A 17511-nucleotide genomic window follows, 5' to 3' on the forward strand; every position below is an offset into this window, starting at 1 on the left:
GCAGGGCCGCGCCGGGAGCTGCCTCCCCCCCGCGGCTGGCGGGCGGGGCGGCCGGGAGCAGGGAGCCGGCGGAGCGCAGCGGGGCGCCGGCGGGCGGGGGAGGGCGAATCGCTCCGGCAGCGGAGGGGAGGGGAAAGGAAAGGAGCTCATCATGTTTAGGGGCGAGGGGAGTCTCCCTGCCCGGGAACCCGGTGCGCAGCCCCGGCGGCGGCGGTCTCCGCCTCTGGGAAGGTAGGACACAGCCGCAGTGGCTCCCAGAGAGACCTTAGCGAGCCCCTCTCCTCCCCATCCCGCTTCGCCCCCGCGGCATCCCCGGCGCTTTCAGGCAGGGGACACCGCGTTGGAGGAGCCGAGGTGGGGAGGGGGGATGCGGGCACCGGCGGCGAGGGTCCCTCGAGGAGGGGCCGGGGAGGCGGGGGTCGCGCTGGAGGAGGCCCCTCGGGGAGGAAGGGCCCCCTGAGGCCGCTCCTGGGCGGGCGGGAGCTGCCAGGCGTCCCCAGGGCCGGGCTTCGTGCAGTAGGTGTGTGCGCTGCCCTCACCGCAGCACAGAGCTCGTTCACAGCCGTGTTAACCCCCTGACAGCCTCGGCAAGGTAATACGTAACTGATTTCCACGTGTTTTAGCGGTTTCCCTTCTTTTCAATCGCATCTCGCAGTTAGAAGAGGGAAAGGCAATATGTGACCCAGTTGCTCTGTGAGGACCAACGGCAACAGGGTAATAGGAGTTGGGGAGCCTGTGGGTTGCATCAGAGAAAGGAGCTTTATAAACTAACCTGCTTTTTCATAAACTATCTGGGAAATGCAAATCTTCAGCATTAAGTCATCAGATACGGCAAGTAGCTGTCAAGGAGTTGATATTGATTCCCGTCAAACATTATGGCACACAATATCTGAACCAGCATTTTGACTGCCGAGGTCTGAAATATTTTAATCCATCACAGATATTTTCTTCTGGACTGTATCAGAGTTTCCAGGTGTGTTATTGATTCCTGGAGTCTTAAACCACAGATAATATAGGGAAATTTTCAAAATTGAAATACTACTACTGTCACTGTAATATGTAAGTTGTGATATATAAGTTGTACCTAGTTGCTGTTATGTAGTAAGGCAATCATGTGTCATAGTTGACAGGGTACCTCCTTACTTTGGCTACCGAATCTCAGTTTTAAAAGCAAAAGTGTTTTTATTCCTGACCTGATATTTGTGTCACTGGTTATGTTGTTATCACTCTGAAGGGATGTAAAGGTGATGCTAAAGTGTCCTGTGGAAAGGAACTGAGTATGGTTATTTGAGTGTATGCAGTATTCTGCTGAAATCTTACTGAATGTGGCCCATTTCCTCTAAAGGGCAGAAACTCTGTTGCAAAAATTGAATTATCCTAATTAATAATTTAAATATCTCAAAATAAATAATGTATACCTGTGAAGCTGTAATAGCAAGCATCTTTTTGTTGTTCCTCTGTTACGGAAATGACAGACTGCTTTAGTGTGAATGAATCCTGACATGATTCTGGAAACTAGGCCAATATATCATTGATTATGCACTTTGAAGAAAAGTGGGAAAGGTAGAGGAAAGATTTACAAATCTTGAATCTCTTGCCATTGTGCTGTGGCCACAAAAGCAGAAGCCTGCATAGAGTAAAAATGAAGTTTCTGGGACAGAGAAAAATTCTGTAGTGAGTCCAGCTATAGCAACTGTAGATGCTGAAGTTATTTTATAAACAGTTTTTCTGAGAATAGCAGCTAGATAATTTCATTTTACGATGTTATGCTTTTCTGATGTCTGACTGTGTTGCTTTCAAACATCGTCTGTCCACTTTCTATATGTGGGCTACAGTAATCTACAGCTGGGAAAGTGGATGAGAAGTGGCCTCCTAAATAAATTGGAAGTTGAGACTGGACCTGTCCTTAGCCTTTGGTATATGCTTTATAACTTTATCCTATGGGAGTATCTTCATAGTTTAAATAGAGCACCAATATGCTTTGACACCAAAAAGGACAATTCTGTCATATAAGTCCTGCCAGACTGAAAGATATGGGGAAAAAGAAGAGATGGGCATAACTCGTTGCAGGGTTGGAGATGCTACAGTTTTAAGTTTCATTTCAATGATTGTACAACCAAACTTTAGGATCACAGTTTTCCATTACAGGTAAACCAGCCTATGGGTTAGCTGCTGCTGAAGAGAGCATTCTTCTTCTTGAACTGGCACTAATGCTCATTTGACTATGTCTGCTGAACTGCAGTATTTAATTTTTTGCTAGGCTAGCGCCCCTGACTTTCCTGCCATGGTGTCTGAAGAGTAACACTGATGGTACAAAAAAAGGTTAGGGATGGAGGGATGGGGCAGGAGGGAAGGAGGAGGTGAGAAATAAGGGTGGCCCTTTCAGCAGCATTGTATTAGATCAGCTTAGCAGTAATGTGAAACTATACTCTTAAATTACCATAGTGCTGAACTTCACGGCCCACAAAGGAGATCACTGTAGTTCTTACTTTACTCCTGTCCAAAATCCCGAAATGTGCTAAGTATGAGATCTAGTGTATCCAGAAAGCTTAAGTCAGCCATGATTTTAAAACCTTCAAGAAGTAAACGTTTTCCCTCCCAAGTTTTCACATTGTCAACGTATTCTTACTCAACTTTAACCGCTCAGTTTTCTGATGGCTCAGTGTAACAATTCCATAGAAAGCTTTGGGAAGAAGAAATGGAAATTTCTTCCTCCAAAAAGTCATCCCAGGGATATTTTTAATATCACAAGGTAATGTCCATGATTCTAAAATAATCCCAAGAGTTCATCAGCTTCTCTGTATTTACATTCATAGTGCCTTTCTTCCAGTCAAATATGTAATCTCAGATCACATTATGTTATGCATGGAGACAGCCTCAGTATGCAAAAAAAACTAGACGAAAATTATTTTATTGAATTTGCCACTTCTCAGTCATCCAGATTCATTAAATGGGTGGTAAAACTGTTGTTGACATTAAGAGATTTATGAATACATACTGAGTCATGTAATTTGTACTGGAGAGTAAAAGGTATATTTTAATATCTGGGATGTGTGGGCAGGACAGACCTCTGACCTTCTTATCATTTGTGGGTAGCATTATGTTTACTTAAGTCACCTGATCATTTATTTATATACTTTTCCCATATTTTTATGCAGGGTAGTTTTATCAATGTGTATGTACCAAAAGAAGGTATTAAACCATGGAGATGCAGAATTCAAATAATCATACCTGACATACTTACTGAACTGTTCCTGAAAGCTTCCATTATAGGAGATTTCACAGCATAAATAGCTTAATCTATTAACCTCTCAGATATACAGATTTTTTTCCTAATATCCAAGATAAATCTCCATTGTTGCTAATTGAGATAATTTCTTAATGCCCTACACTAGTTGGTACAGAAAGCAAGAATCTTCTGGGTGACCTGTTCCAGTGTCTCACTACCCTCACAGTGAAGAATTTCTTCCTTATATTTAATCTAAATCTACCCTCTTTCAGTTTAAAACCATTACCCCTCATCCTTTCACTACAATCCCCAATAAAGAGTCCCTCCCCATCTTTCCTGTAGCCCCCTTTAGGTACTGGAAGGCCACTATAAAGTCTCCCTGGAGCCTTCTCCAGGCTGAACAACCCCAACTCTCAGCCTGTCCTCATGCCCCCAGTCTTCCCTTTCTGAAGCTAAAGAAATGAAAGTACTTCAACCTTTCCACATAGGTTACATTTTTGAGAACTCTTATATGTTTTATCGCTCTTCTTGAGACTTAGATTTCTCTCTATATTTCTAAGAAACACTAAGCATAGCTATTTAGTCCTTATCAGTATTTAGCTACGAAGAAATACCTCAACTTTCTTGCAGGAGATTATTGCCTCCTAAAATCTGTTTTGACCAAATTTGTTTGGTCAAAATTATTTTGGCAAGATAATTAAAAAATTGGTCCAATTTTTAATGAAATAAATTAGACAGCTTTACCAGCAGGCCAGAAGAGACAGCTACCATTAGTATGAAGAGCAAGGGCAAGGCTGTCACTGACAACCATATCCATTATAAGACCCATTTGCAGAAGACATGTATGACTACATTTGAGTTTGATTTTGAGAAAGTAATGTGGAACCATTGAGAATGCTAGTAAAATTGAGATTTATCCTGTCTAATCTTTCTTCTTTCTCCATTAAACCAGTTATTTTGTTGAAAAATGAGGAAATTGGACTTTCTAACATTATTTGATATTGGCACCTTCCTATCTTCTACATGTCTATGAAGTGAGTTGCCAGATCATTTATTTTCATGTCTTCATAGTACGAACAGTTTCATGGCATCTGTTGTGTTCCTCATTTTCATCTCCCTCTATCTGAAGCCCCCTAGTAATTTGTAGAAAAGCAAATAGAACTAAAAATGAATGTTCACATATGCCAGTAACATCATATTCAGTAAGCATAGTTCTTCTTTTAGATGTACCTGTGTGCATCTTTAGGGATGTGCTATGGCTCCCAACAGGCCCCAGGCAAGTTATATACTGCAGTCAGGCAGCTGACTCCCAAGCCTAAGACTTCCTGATAGTGGGGAAAAAACAGCGGGGCTGTACTGAGGGGGGCAATGGCTCACGCTCACCAGTTCCCATCACTGGGACTGGTCACTCCAGACTAGTCATTCAAAACTACTGTAATTCTGTAATCATCTAGAGATTATGTAAAGAGAGCAGGCTTGCAGTTCATATTTATTTTGACAAATTCAGTAAATGGTATGTTCCATATTTTGTGTCATACAAATGATATCAAACATGGAGTTTAATTAGTCACTAGATGTCAATCTTGCTGTGCTAAAAGGCAAATGCAGTTTTATTTGTGTGGCTGATAAAGTAATTTATTCAATAAAAGCACTTCTTGATTCAATTTTTTTTCCAGTAGAGTCAGTTACAAAAAATATCATAGACAAGCCCGTATTATGTCCATTATTTTGAGAGCAGCTGTGCTGTTTTATGCTATTTTGAAGTTGCAATTACCATTTCTGCATGTAATCATTGTTAGCAAAGTGCCTTTGAAAAAATAGCATCTGATTGTTCATCAGTTTCCTCCCTTGTTCCAAAATCCCAGACCTTTGTATAAGTAACTGCAATCATTGTATTGCATTGTATTTGTTAATAAGATAAAATAGAGATAATAATATGATATCTAATCCTATTATAAGAGTATAGAATTTCCTAAATTCCAATTATCAATGGAAATTTTCCTCTTTATTATTCCTGTTTAACGCTATTGGAAATCAATGTCAGATACATCATGTGGGGAGAGAATTTCTAGAACAGTAAGGCTTCCAATGTGATAAACAATTTGGAAAACTTGGTTCTTTTGAAAATATGACCCCAATTCTGTATAACTAGAGTCAGAGCCAACAGATGATGGAATTTTAGAAGGCCATATGAAGTAGAATTTGACCCATGGACCTTTTTTATTCCAAGCTCCTGTACTTCTATGGTGAACAAATCACTGCAAACCTCCACACCTACTTATTGCCTAATGCACTGTGAGACTCTATCTGAAGGTGGTGGTTCGGTTGGCTGTCTACAGAGCACTTACTTTGAGACCAAAGTTTGCGAATTAGTTTTATAGCCACTAATACAAAGATCAAGAAGAAGACAGTGCACATCTCAAATTCCAGATTGAGCTTGTTCTGCTGATAGGATGAAAAAAACAAAACAAAACAAAACAAACAACAAAGGCTTTTATTAAAAATTGAGTTGAAACTTTCAGTTGATGTGAAAATCTGCGAAGAAACAAAATATGAGGAAGTTGCACCCTTATTCTTAACCGATCAATTTGGTAAATAGAATCCCAGTTTAGGCCACATTGTTAGAAAATACAGCCTAATCTGATTTATTTCATTAGCTCCACATCCTATAATACAGATAAGGCCTCTCAACTTTAAGCACAATTCACAAAATAATTCATTTGTTACTGTTGGCAGAGGAGGAGCCTTCATCTTCATTATCATGGACTGAAGTAGTTTAAGTCATGCTCAACACTATTTGATGGTAGCATCACTTACACTCTTAACAGGCTAATGAATCACAGACACATGAAGAACTGTAACTGTTTCAATGTCTAACAGCTATTTTAGTTTTCTTGACTGTGAATACAGAGTTATATAAAAATCTTGTTATAATATCTTGAAAACCAGATTATTTATTTCATTCATTAATTCTGTTGCAATTAAGGGAGCACTCATATCAACAGCCTTGATCCTAAAATTTCTGTGAACTTCAAAAAATACCATTAACATAAACTAGGCTGCAAGCTCTTGTCAAGTTATATTGTAAATAATCCCGGTATGACCCTATAAAGACTGATTCAGTTATGGAAATAATAAAGCAGACTTTAATAAAAAAATAATTATTGGAAGCAACCTCCCATATTATCACTAAAGTTTGGGGTTTTTTTGCAAAAAGTAAAGAATTTTACCAAATAAATGCCTATAGAGATATAGACTCCTGTCTAGTGTCCTTTAATTGTCACTGCTAGTACCATGTTTGTTGTCTGGCAGGTAATTCTGGTCTCCAGAGCTTACAGTCTGGCAGCTCTGCTGACAACAAAGCTCACTAAAAGATTACACATGCATGTATGCATGCATAAACAAGTATAGTGACTTCAGCCTATCAAGAATTTAATTAAAAAGTAATTATCAATATGCACAAAATACTACTTAGTTTTACCAGCTTGTGTTGAAATAAATGGAATACAGAAACTAACTCCTCCAATGTGTTCCAGTTTTCATTTGAGGAGATTTTAGAAGTGCATTATACTTAAATTCCCTGAAGTATGAACATTTTCCTAAGAGAGTAAAGAATGCTTAATCCTACTTTTATGTTGGTGGAAAGCAACTGATGGCATTCAAATACAGAAATCCAAGAAAAGGGGAAATCTGTTTTTTCCAGTTTGATACCAGAGTTATTATATAAGGTGAGAAAATGAAAGACAGTAATAAGAAAGAGAAGGAACATACAGTAAAGTGGAAATAAAAAAAACCAACCCACTGACAAGTAAGCAATGTACCTGTTTTCTTTAAATTATATAATTTCCCACGGGATTTATTTTGTGAAAATAAAAAATAATTATGTGAGCAAAATTACAGTCTATTGCACTTTTAAACCATAGTGGAGAAGATGCATTCCCTTGTTTCCTGATAGGCATTTTTGTGCATATTGTCTACCATGTATGTATATTCATAATATTCAGTTATGATGAGAATTGAAAGAAGGTACAAATTATTTACAGTTGAATGTATAGAATCTAAAGACTTCTATATAAAAAGGTGAGTGACAAGTAACTATCTTCTGAGTCAGAGAAGCATTTAAGCACTGTTCCTGTACCTTGCATTCTAGAAAACCTGGAAAAGAAAGGTACCTTGGAGTCTGAGACTAAGATATAATATAATAGAGAAATAAGGTCTCATTCCTCCATATGTGTTCTAGAAAACGTGTTTTTTAGAGATGTGTTGCATCTTAATTTAACCGAGAGTTAAGATCTTAATCCAGGAATCAAGAAGGTCAGTACTGCAAAATATACTATGCAGCTGATCAGGTGTGTTCATCACAGTGTTTTCATCTGGTTGTCCAAAAGCTAAGAAAATATTTCATAGCAGAGATTATTTGCAATACATAGCAGTGTAGTCAACTGTTTGGAATCTCACAGATAGATTTTAAAAAAATAAGGTATAAGAGCCTAATAAGGCATAACGATGACAGAGTCAACCCTCATTTCACCTTACAATTTAATTTGGATTACTTATGTAGTAAAGTAGTACAGTAACTTCATGTAGAGGCTGATCGTATCTGGGTTGAGATGATCAGTAGCTGATCATTCAGTGGAAGCTGAAGGATACAGGGATATAAAGAGGTTGCTCTGAGCCGTGAAGTAGGATGAATCAGTAAAAATTCCTATTTTGCTTTTTTTTATGAACATGCTTATAGAGTATTACTATGAGACCTCATTTAATTAATAATACCATTAGCCATTCTGCTAGAACTGACCTTTCATTAGTAAAAGTATACTACCGATTGTCAGATTTTGGAAATAATAGGGGTTATATTTCAAATTAAATACAATTTTGTGTTATTTAATCACCAATATCATTCAGACATAAAGTATTGAAATACTATCTACCTTTCTAATGAAAGTATTGCTAGGATACTATTCATTCCATGGCACCTAAGTGGAATGGGAAGGATGGCTATCCTAAATGGGAATGATTAGTCTAACTTAGTTTCAGATATCAAGTTATGTTACTTATAGCCAGCAACACTGAGCTGTGCAGTGTCCATAACTCTAGAAGTAAAAATGGCAGGCTCAAAAAATTTCTGAGGTAAATATCTATAGCAAGTAAAAAGAAATATTACAGCTTGTACCTTGGGGGAGATCCTGCTACTTGCTGAAACCACATTCAATTTGCAAGCCATACATTAAAATGTTAATGGTTACGTATCTAGATGACTGCCTTTCTCAAATGGAAGCAAAACATAACCACATGAAAGATGAGGGTCAGGATGTGAAGTGAGATTTGAGTGAAAAAACATTTCCTTTAGAGTATCATGGAATCTTCCATCAAGTTTGCATTACGCTGTCCTCAAATATAAAGTTCTTAAAGATGGACTGTATTATTTAAAGTTATATTAGGGTCCATTTTAATATATTTTAATAATCTTGTTAGTTAATGCATGCTACTCTTTCCCTGTAAAACTTTTATCTTAACCTCAGCCTTAACAAGGCAGGTTTCTATAATCTGAGTCTGTTAACAAAAGGAAAATACTCTTCTGACTACCTCATTTATCTGAGATATGGTTATAATCTATCCACAACTTTAAAGAACTAGGAAAATTGGTATTTGGAGATGAAACATTAAATTCAGTTCCTAACATAGGACTCCTGAAGCATAATCTTTTTCATTGCAATTTCCTAAAATCACCTATTTTTTAAGAAAGTTAACATAGCCAAGTAAGTTTAAGGTATTTTGTATACAGTAATGAACCTGTTTTATTACATGTTTTGGAGCTAATGTTTACTGTGGAATAAAACTCCAGTGCTTCTAGGTCAGAGTTACTTTACTGACCAATATTTTGCCAACCATTCTTTCCTGCAACTTGCCCTTTAACTCATGTATCTTGCCTTCAAATTCCATATCAGATTGTTACTACCTGGAAGGATTTCACTGCATTATGAAAGAAAAGTCTTATTCAGACACTTGCTTATCTCCATTAATCTAATCTTCATCATCCTGGAAGGATGCAACCAGTGGTATTCTCCTAATGTAAAAAAGTGATTTCTGAAAGCTGGAACATATTTTAAGGTGTTTTTAATTGCACAGTACAGAAATAACTGTGTTCTAGAAACAGTCTTCAAAACATCCACATGTTCAAGCTTGGCAAAATCAAATCCTTCCTATGATTCCAAAATTTTTGTCAGACAGATTTTGAGAATGTAGGTTTCATAACCTTAACAGTCAAATGCCACCTATAGCACAGTTCACTGGTTTATGCAGTATGAGTTGGAAAGTTATATATAAGCAGTTTTTTCACTTGCACTATCCATTAAATTGTAGACAGGAAGGTAACTTCCAAAATTAACATTAGCTTTGTAAGCATTGTCAGAGGACACACTGCCAGAAGTCCAAAACAACAGTATGTAGTACACTTTTTAAATGTGGTTTCATTGCTGTATTGAAAGTAATCAAATAGATGATGAATTGTCATCCTTTCAACTCTGCAGTAAGAACAACTAGCGAAGCATTTTGATATTTTCTTACTTGGAGACGTCAATGCCTGCAGAAAAAGATGCCTATACAACAGAATATTAAATTGTTTTCCCAGTTAAAAAGAAGCTAATGTGCTATTAATATATGAAGGTACTATTGTACTGTGATCTAACACTACAGTATGTGAAAAACAAAGCCTTAAACTTATCGTGATAATAATAATGGTGCCCATCAGCCACATCCACTCGGATCCTCCATGTCCTCAGCAAAGAGGGGTTTAGCTGTCTGCCTAACATCGCTCATTCTGAATCTCTCCTCTAATACGCGAAGCTATTTTTAGCATCAGGGCAGCCTTGAAAACAGCAGGTAAAGCATGAAAAGAATGAATAAGTGGTTGTGGTGCTTGCCTGTGAATAAAAGCTATATATAGCTCTTGAGAGAGAGAGATCTTAATGTATATACTGTGTGTATGAACGAAGATCTGCCTCCTCTCAGGGAGGCAGAGGTGTCAGAAACATAGAGTAGAGCATTATTACTACTTCTGACCTGAGCAGTTATCTAAAAAGTCATTATTTCAGGTTGTTCTGTTTAAGAAAATAAATTGTTAATAGAATCAGATATCTCTGATGCAGTCTTTATTTTCAAAGAAGATATAGCATTCATTTCCCTGAGTGAAGAGCGAATTGAACAGCAGGAGACTATTTGCAGCCTCAAGCTCTTCTCAGCCAATACTTGCTCCAAGGAGTTTTCTAGGGATGTTTCTCAGGTCCCTCTTTCCATTGCCTTGGGTCCAGAATCTCAGTTTCTGTGATTTCTCTACTGCTCTCTGAGTTCCCACTACTGTTTTTTTGTCCTTTTCTTTTTTTCTTGTATATTCATCTGCTTCAAAAAATGCTTACGGAAAAAGCCAGATGTGCCTTTGTTTAATTAGTAGTGTGTGCCATTTATTTAGCTGGGGAGCTATATTCCTTCATGAAGGAGCTTATTACTTCTTACTGATATATTATATTGAGGCTGGGAATTAGGCCCTCTAGTTTTAATGACTCTTTGCCTAAATCACAAGGGCAGCAACAGTGGAAACTTGCAGATGCCTAAAAGTGATTAGTGTCTAAAAAAAAGTCAGCTTTATGGAATTTGGATTGTTATTTTAGAAAAGTTATATATAGGAAACATTGTAAGCTCAAAACTTGAATGTTATACTCAAGGTAGGGAAAATCCTTTAGCTTCTGAGCTGTCATAACTAAAACATATCTCTCTGTTGCTATGAAAATTACGTTTAAAACTACAGTCGATTCTAAGATAACAGTGTTGTGTTGGTTTTGCTCTCCCACTGCAAAGGGAAAGAGCCAGCAGCCAAAAGAACAAATCCTTTCTTAAAGCTGTACCAAGTAAATAGCATGTTGGCATACAAGCAAACAGATGTGATGGACTTCTTCAGTCCTCCAGAGTCATCTCTGCAGGGGCATGTGGTTTGTAAGGAAAAGGGACCAGGGAGTTCATCTTGGTGCCATATCTTATTTGATGGAGAATCTGTGCTGGGCTTGTGCAGTGGCAGTATGCTCACCATAGGGTGGGGTGGGGTGTCAGGCCAGTCTAGTATTTGCTTGAGGTAAAAGGGATTAACTCTTATCGAAATAAGGTATTTTTCCAAATTTCTTGAATTGTTAAGAACAATAAAGACATCAGTAAAATACACTTGTGGAGCTATCACCAACAACCCCTTAAAATGTCTCAGCACGAATCCAAATCCCCACTTCGTAAAGCATTTTGATTAGCAATGATGAAAAAATAATATGTATTTGATGAGACATATCCTTCTCATTGTACAATTCATTATGTCAGTGGCATTCCAGCGAGGGTTTTACTTGAACTATTTCAGTGACTTCAATGATGCTAAGATTTCTTTCATTGTGAATTATTCAGGAGAAACCTTCTGTTTTTAATGAGTGAAGATTCTCTCCTCAAAAACCTGTTATCTCTGCCATGTAACAAATATATTTCCTATGTATATTTAAATAAATAACATTTAGTTACTTTTCTTCTGTCCACAGAATGACAAGGAAAATTAAATACAAGTTTATAAAGATTAGAGTAATTCTGTAGGGAGTCAATGCCATGAAAAAAGTACAGAAGGGCAATGTAAGATAGCACAGGTCAAGGAAAGGATTTTATAACATGCCGTCTGTTTTTAATTAGCATCTTGGCAAACTGGAAGAGCTCAAACATTTTTCCATGAAGAAATGTATTATAGACTTTTCTAGCTGCCAATTAAATGGCATTTAGCTACAGTGACAGTGGTATGTTGTTTTGGGTCTGTAGAAAGCACTTGCTCATGCTAGAAAATCTGGGACATTTTGTTTCAGATACAGGGTTCTTACTGGACTGGATTTTCTATCCCTTCGTATTTTTACTGTGGGCATGAAGGATACCTCCTATGAACAACTACTAAATTAATAAATAGTGCAAGAGAGGAGAGATCATAATTATCAAGTGTCAGTTTGTGTACACCTGTTGAGGGTCTGTCTTCCAGTTAGATGATAACTTTTAAATAAATACTAGGGCATTTGATGAGGTTCATACTTTGTCCGATTTGGTCCAGACCAAGGTATTTTGTCACCAATTCTGTCCTATGATTCATTTAAATGTTTGTGAGCATTTGTAATATGAAACTACCCCTCAAACGTGGGGCTCCCTATACATTTTCTCTAACAGCGAAACCAGTGCTCCCTGCCTGCTCATGTTCTCAGCTGCTTGTTCTGACTCTAGCAATCCTTGTTTTGTTTTGGAAAGATTTGGGCTTGTTTGGGGTTTTATTTGTTTTTTGTTCTTTTACCAGGTCATTTATTTAATCCAGTTTAGAGAATAGCATTAGAGCCAAAAATACCAGTAGTGAGCTGTGGAAGAAGGCAGAACCAGGAGCCCATGAAGAGTGGGGAAGAGAGAAACCATCCCATTAAGGAGAGTGTTGCACAGAACTACATCTCAGGATCACCACATCAGTTTCTTCACAAGTCATGAGACCATTTCCAATTATAAATTAAGCATAGATTCTCTCAGTAGTATCATGCTTTTAATGTCTGATCTGTCTATGTAGGGGAATGAAAAGGCAAAAAATAAGTAACTTGCATATTTGAACATGATATTTCCTCCCTGAGAGGTTCCTATAGAGGGCACTTTAATCTTACAGTAAGATGCATGCTAAGTGATGAGTCTGATACCAGTTCCACTGAAGTGGATGGGCATGTTGTCTGGCTGAAAAGTATCCCCATTTCCAACCTTGCCCATGTGAGATGTTGATCTTCCCAGACTATAAATCAACTATATGCAAATTTTCTTGAAAGATTGAGAAAGTGCACATTTCTGCAGCAAGTGAAAACCTGGTACTCTTTTTTATTGTTTCCTTTCTTAGTACTTCCCTCTGTATTAGGTGTGGTCTCAGTTCCTGCTGTGAACCATGAAGTATCAGAGCTTCACGCATTTTTGAATTGGGCTCTCATTTGCTCCCGAGCTCGCTCTTTTCATTCCTACCCCCAATTTTAAATATCCATGTCAACATTTTCAAGGCAAAACACAGACAATAGAAACAAAGCATGGACTATTTGTTCAGGTCTGGAGAAAAGTGGCTAGTATTCAGGAGAGCACTTTAACTTCATGCTATTGGATTGTGTGCTGCAAAGTATACTGCTTTGTAACAGAGTTTTATGAGTCTTTTAAAAACCCAAGAAAGCAACTGATCCTACTCTGCTGGAAAACAGAATGCAGGAGCTAGGGAAGAGCTTGAGGAATCCCAGTTCTGGGGTTTGTACAGGCATCCAATCTCATTTGAAGGAACAAGAATAGACAACTTCAGAGGAAACTGGGGGTCAATACATAATGAAATTGATAGGACTTGTGAGATCTTTCTCATAGTGAAGGGCCAATCCAGTAGTTGAGGTTATGTCCATGTCTGATCTGAAGGACAGTTAATGGATTTTTCTGTTTGAGAGTTTGTTCTGTACTTTTTCTTTACTTACATAAGGTAAAGCTGCCAAGCTGTGGCATTTATTTGCCTGCCTTATAAGATAGTCAGACCAGTATGAACAGGTGTCCCACAGAGCATGTAAACACTTAACATTAGCAGTATTGTGAATATCAACTATTCAAAGATGATGGATTAGGTCCTTAAAATTTTGTGATACTAGTTTAAAAGTCATGTGATATCAAAACGTAGTACATTTTGGATACTTCATATCTAACTTCTTAGCCTTTGTCCCTCTTGGTTACCCAGGAGGTTGAATGAGGTGTCCTCCCTAGGTCCCTCCCAGCCTGAGAGAGCCTTTAAAAATCACAAGGGGTAGAAATCCTATAGCTTTAAAGTGTCTTCTGAGGTAATTTCTAATATTCTCTACTATTTAAAAACTTTCAATTGAAAATAAAGCATCAAGAATCATAAAGATGTTGGAAGTCCTTGGTTGTAACAAAATAAGCCCCAAACATAGATTCATTTTGCCTATCTTCTCTTTGGATGAAATACACTGTGCATCTTTTTTCCTTAAAGGATGAGAGTTCAGATAACAGCACATCTTTCCTGACATTCGTTTTGTCATTGGTCAAGCTCAGGTGTACTTAAGCCAGTGAGCAGTCCTAGAGCCATCTGCACACTCCCCAGGATATGCTCAGTGGATAAGTGTTCTGCATCACCATGCAATTTTGGCCATGAGAGCTAAGACCTGACTCTCTTCAGAGGTGATCGCCTCTAACTCCACAGTGAACTGTGAACTGGCTACTTTATGCAAGGGAAAGGAGACCACCCTCCGAGTTTTTCTTTCCTCTAAAGTTGGCAGTAATTAAGTAGCCATTTCCTCAGCTTTTTGACACAGGAATTGGCCTGGTTGCTCTGCTTTTAATGAAACTGGTGTTGTAATAAAGAAGGATGTCCGTAATAGGGACCTGTATAGACAGGACAGGGCAAAGTCAGAAGAACTTTCCAAATAAAAAGTTCTGGGCAGCCCTGTGATCATTCCCAAGATAGTCTGTGCTATAAGCTGTTGTAAAGGCATCTCAAGTTTTATTATGCCTAACCTGCAGAAGGCCTCTTCCTGGCAATAGCTGTTGGTGCCAGATCTACCAGGAAGCATAGTCTTTTCAGGACTGTTTAGAATTCAGAGGACTTAGTTTTGTTTATTGAAAGTACAGCCCTGGTCTCAGCTGCTTTAAATTTGCCATTTGCTGCAGAATTTGTTAAAAGGGTGGCACTGAGAGAGTAAAAACTCAGACTCATGTTTCTAGGAGTCTTTGATGTGAAAATCATGCTCCAAACACAATGGTAACATAGCAATGGCAACATTTTGTTCTTTAGGAGGCTCACAAATATTGGGGTGTAATTCGGTCTGTTGCTCATCTGCACGGTATAATATTGTGAGCTTAACAAACAAGCACAGTAGAGTTCACTATTACCACTGACAGCAGCAGATTTTGGATTAGGCCACATATGTGCAGGCAGCTCATCCCGAGCACAGAAAAGGCAACACAATTTTATAAAAGCTGGATGAAATAAAGGGAAAATGTAGTGAGTGTGAAATCACAGGAAACTTATTACAATTTTGTCATATGTTGGTAATGAAAACATATTGGGCTAACGCAAATATGCAAATATAGTCGGTGGAGCAGAGTTAATCCCTAAAAAAAGTATTAAATATTTTAAAAAATAATTTTTGGCTCTGTGTTCTGACCATTTGTGTTTGCTTTCCTCAAATATTTTAGCAAACTGGTTTACTCATAGAATTGTTCACATTTTAACCAGATATTCGATAATACTTGCTAAAAATGTATTTTTAGTAAATATTAATAATAATAAATACATACATTTGCTCTAGAAGCCAAGCCACAAAAGTTGTGTGAAGTCTGACCAAAGAACACAAGTAATGGTAGCTGGTGAATACCTCTAATGACAGCTAGCAAGAATATCTTTAATTTTGACTGTCATATACCTGCACTAAGCTTGTTGTTAGAGGGTTGATTATTATAAAAAAAATTTTTTTACCAAACTATTTGGATACATTGGAAGAAATAAGCTATTTGATTCTTACCATATAGAGTGACTATGTGGGAAATAATCAGTTACTAAGGCATATTTAGCTCTGGTCAGAATTAAAGAGGTGGAATATCGCAGCGTATTGAGAAAGCACAGGGAATACAGGAATCTGCTCTGCGTAGGGTGGCGATGGGTGATTCTCCGTCGTTACAAAGCGGGAGCGGGCACGGGAGGAGCGCGGGGAAGGCGAAAGCGGAGCCCGGGCGCAGGCCGCCCTCCCTCCAGGCCGCCTCCGCCCTGGGGGCTTCTCCTCGGACCGGCGGCAGCCCAGGCGCGGCAGGGCGGCGGCGGCGGGTTGCCGGGATACCGGGCCGCGGCTGAGGGCGGCCCCGGCCCCGGCGGCGAGGCAGCCGTGAGGGGGGTCCCCCCTTAGGTCCGTGTCGGGGCCTGCTGGCCTGCTCGGTACCGAAACCGAGACAGCAGTGGCAGCCAGAGGCTCAGCGCGTCCCTGCCCGCCCGGGAACATGTCTGCCAGCGAGCACCTCCCTCGCACGGCAAGGTGAAGGTTTTTCAGCTAGAATGTTGTCAAATGATGGGAAGCAGACAGAGTAACGCAGGCCGCAACTCCCTTCTTGTCCCTACTGGAACCCTGCTGAAAGACAAATAAATAAATTCTGAGTCACATTGTGCCTAATCAGTACCTGAAAGACCAGCAAAAACAAGCCAGCAAGGACCTAGAGGCAGGCGCTGAGATGTGGGCACAGCGGGCCATTGCCTGCTCCGTTAGCCAGAAAACAAACAATGATGGCATGGGTAAAGGGTGAGCCAAATGTTGCAATGGCTGGAGAGCAGCTGTGCCACTGAAAATCCATGAACCGATTTGTTTTTAAACTACTACATGGCAAGAAACGAGATGCTGAGCTTGGCACAAATGGATCCTGGAAAATGTGATTTATGCCTCTCTTTTGACAGAGCTGTTAAAAATACTAACAATATTTGCAATTTTGGAAAAAGTGGTCATTCTGACATGTAGTTTGGAATAGAAAACTAACTTCCAGGTGGTTCTCTGTGCGGACAAATCTGGAGTCAGGTTACTGACCTGCTGCAGAATGTGCTTTTGTTACTGAAAACCAGCTACACTGCAAAGTTTTCAGGAAGTTCACAATGTGGCTAGAGTATTAACTAAAAAGAAATGCCTAAGTAATTGATGGTGGATTTCAGTGAATGAGCCAAAGGAAATGAAACACGGGGTTTCACCATCAGTGGCAAAATATTGCCATGGCAATGGGTAACTTTGCCAGGAATAAACAAACAAGAGGAGGCCTCTTCTCTTTCAGAAAAAAAGTTAAGAGAATTTTCTGTTCTCACCTCACCAAAGTCTGTACCTTCGGACATCTCAGAGGGGAGAAGATGGTGTACTCTACTTGCACAAGTCCCACAAATCCAGCTCCCTTCTCAGTTGTACAGTTAGACCATTTCCACAGCAAGAAGTAACCTTTATACCCAGGGGAAGGCATCAACATTTGCTTTATAATGATTTCAGTGCTTTGGTTACTGTAATTCTGTACCATTTTCTTACAGAAGATGGAATGGCTCAGAAATAACTCAGCTCTGTGTCACTCCTAGTTGAAGTCAATCCTGCTTCAGGAGAGACTGCTGACAGGGAAGATTTTCTTAAGAGCAAAAACATGGATCTGCACTTAAATTAATAAAGAGCATTAAAAAAAAACGCACCGCAGAGAGCAACGGAGCT

The 17511-nt window shown here is 39.0% G+C and overlaps 1 protein-coding gene across 3 annotated transcripts in view; it reads left to right on the top strand.

Annotated features, from left to right (window-relative positions):
• The first annotated feature begins 110 nt into the window (after positions 1 to 110).
• Positions 111 to 17511, top strand: part of LGI1 (leucine rich glioma inactivated 1) — a 34105-nt gene continuing 16704 nt past the window's right edge. Inside the window, exon 1 of one of the 3 annotated variants that reach the window (XM_033000613.2) lies at positions 111 to 231. The gene's annotated coding sequence lies outside the window, so the exon portion shown is untranslated. Of the gene's footprint in view, positions 232 to 501; positions 593 to 954; positions 974 to 17511 lie in introns of those variants that run through there. The other 2 variants (XM_033000697.2, XM_042794019.1) reach the window with 2 other exon arrangements.

Source organism: Tyto alba, unplaced genomic scaffold (assembly GCF_018691265.1).
Source record: "Tyto alba isolate M040663 unplaced genomic scaffold, T.alba_DEE_v4.0 Super-Scaffold_1, whole genome shotgun sequence".
In the NCBI taxonomy this organism is placed as follows: Eukaryota; Metazoa; Chordata; class Aves; order Strigiformes; family Tytonidae; genus Tyto; species Tyto alba.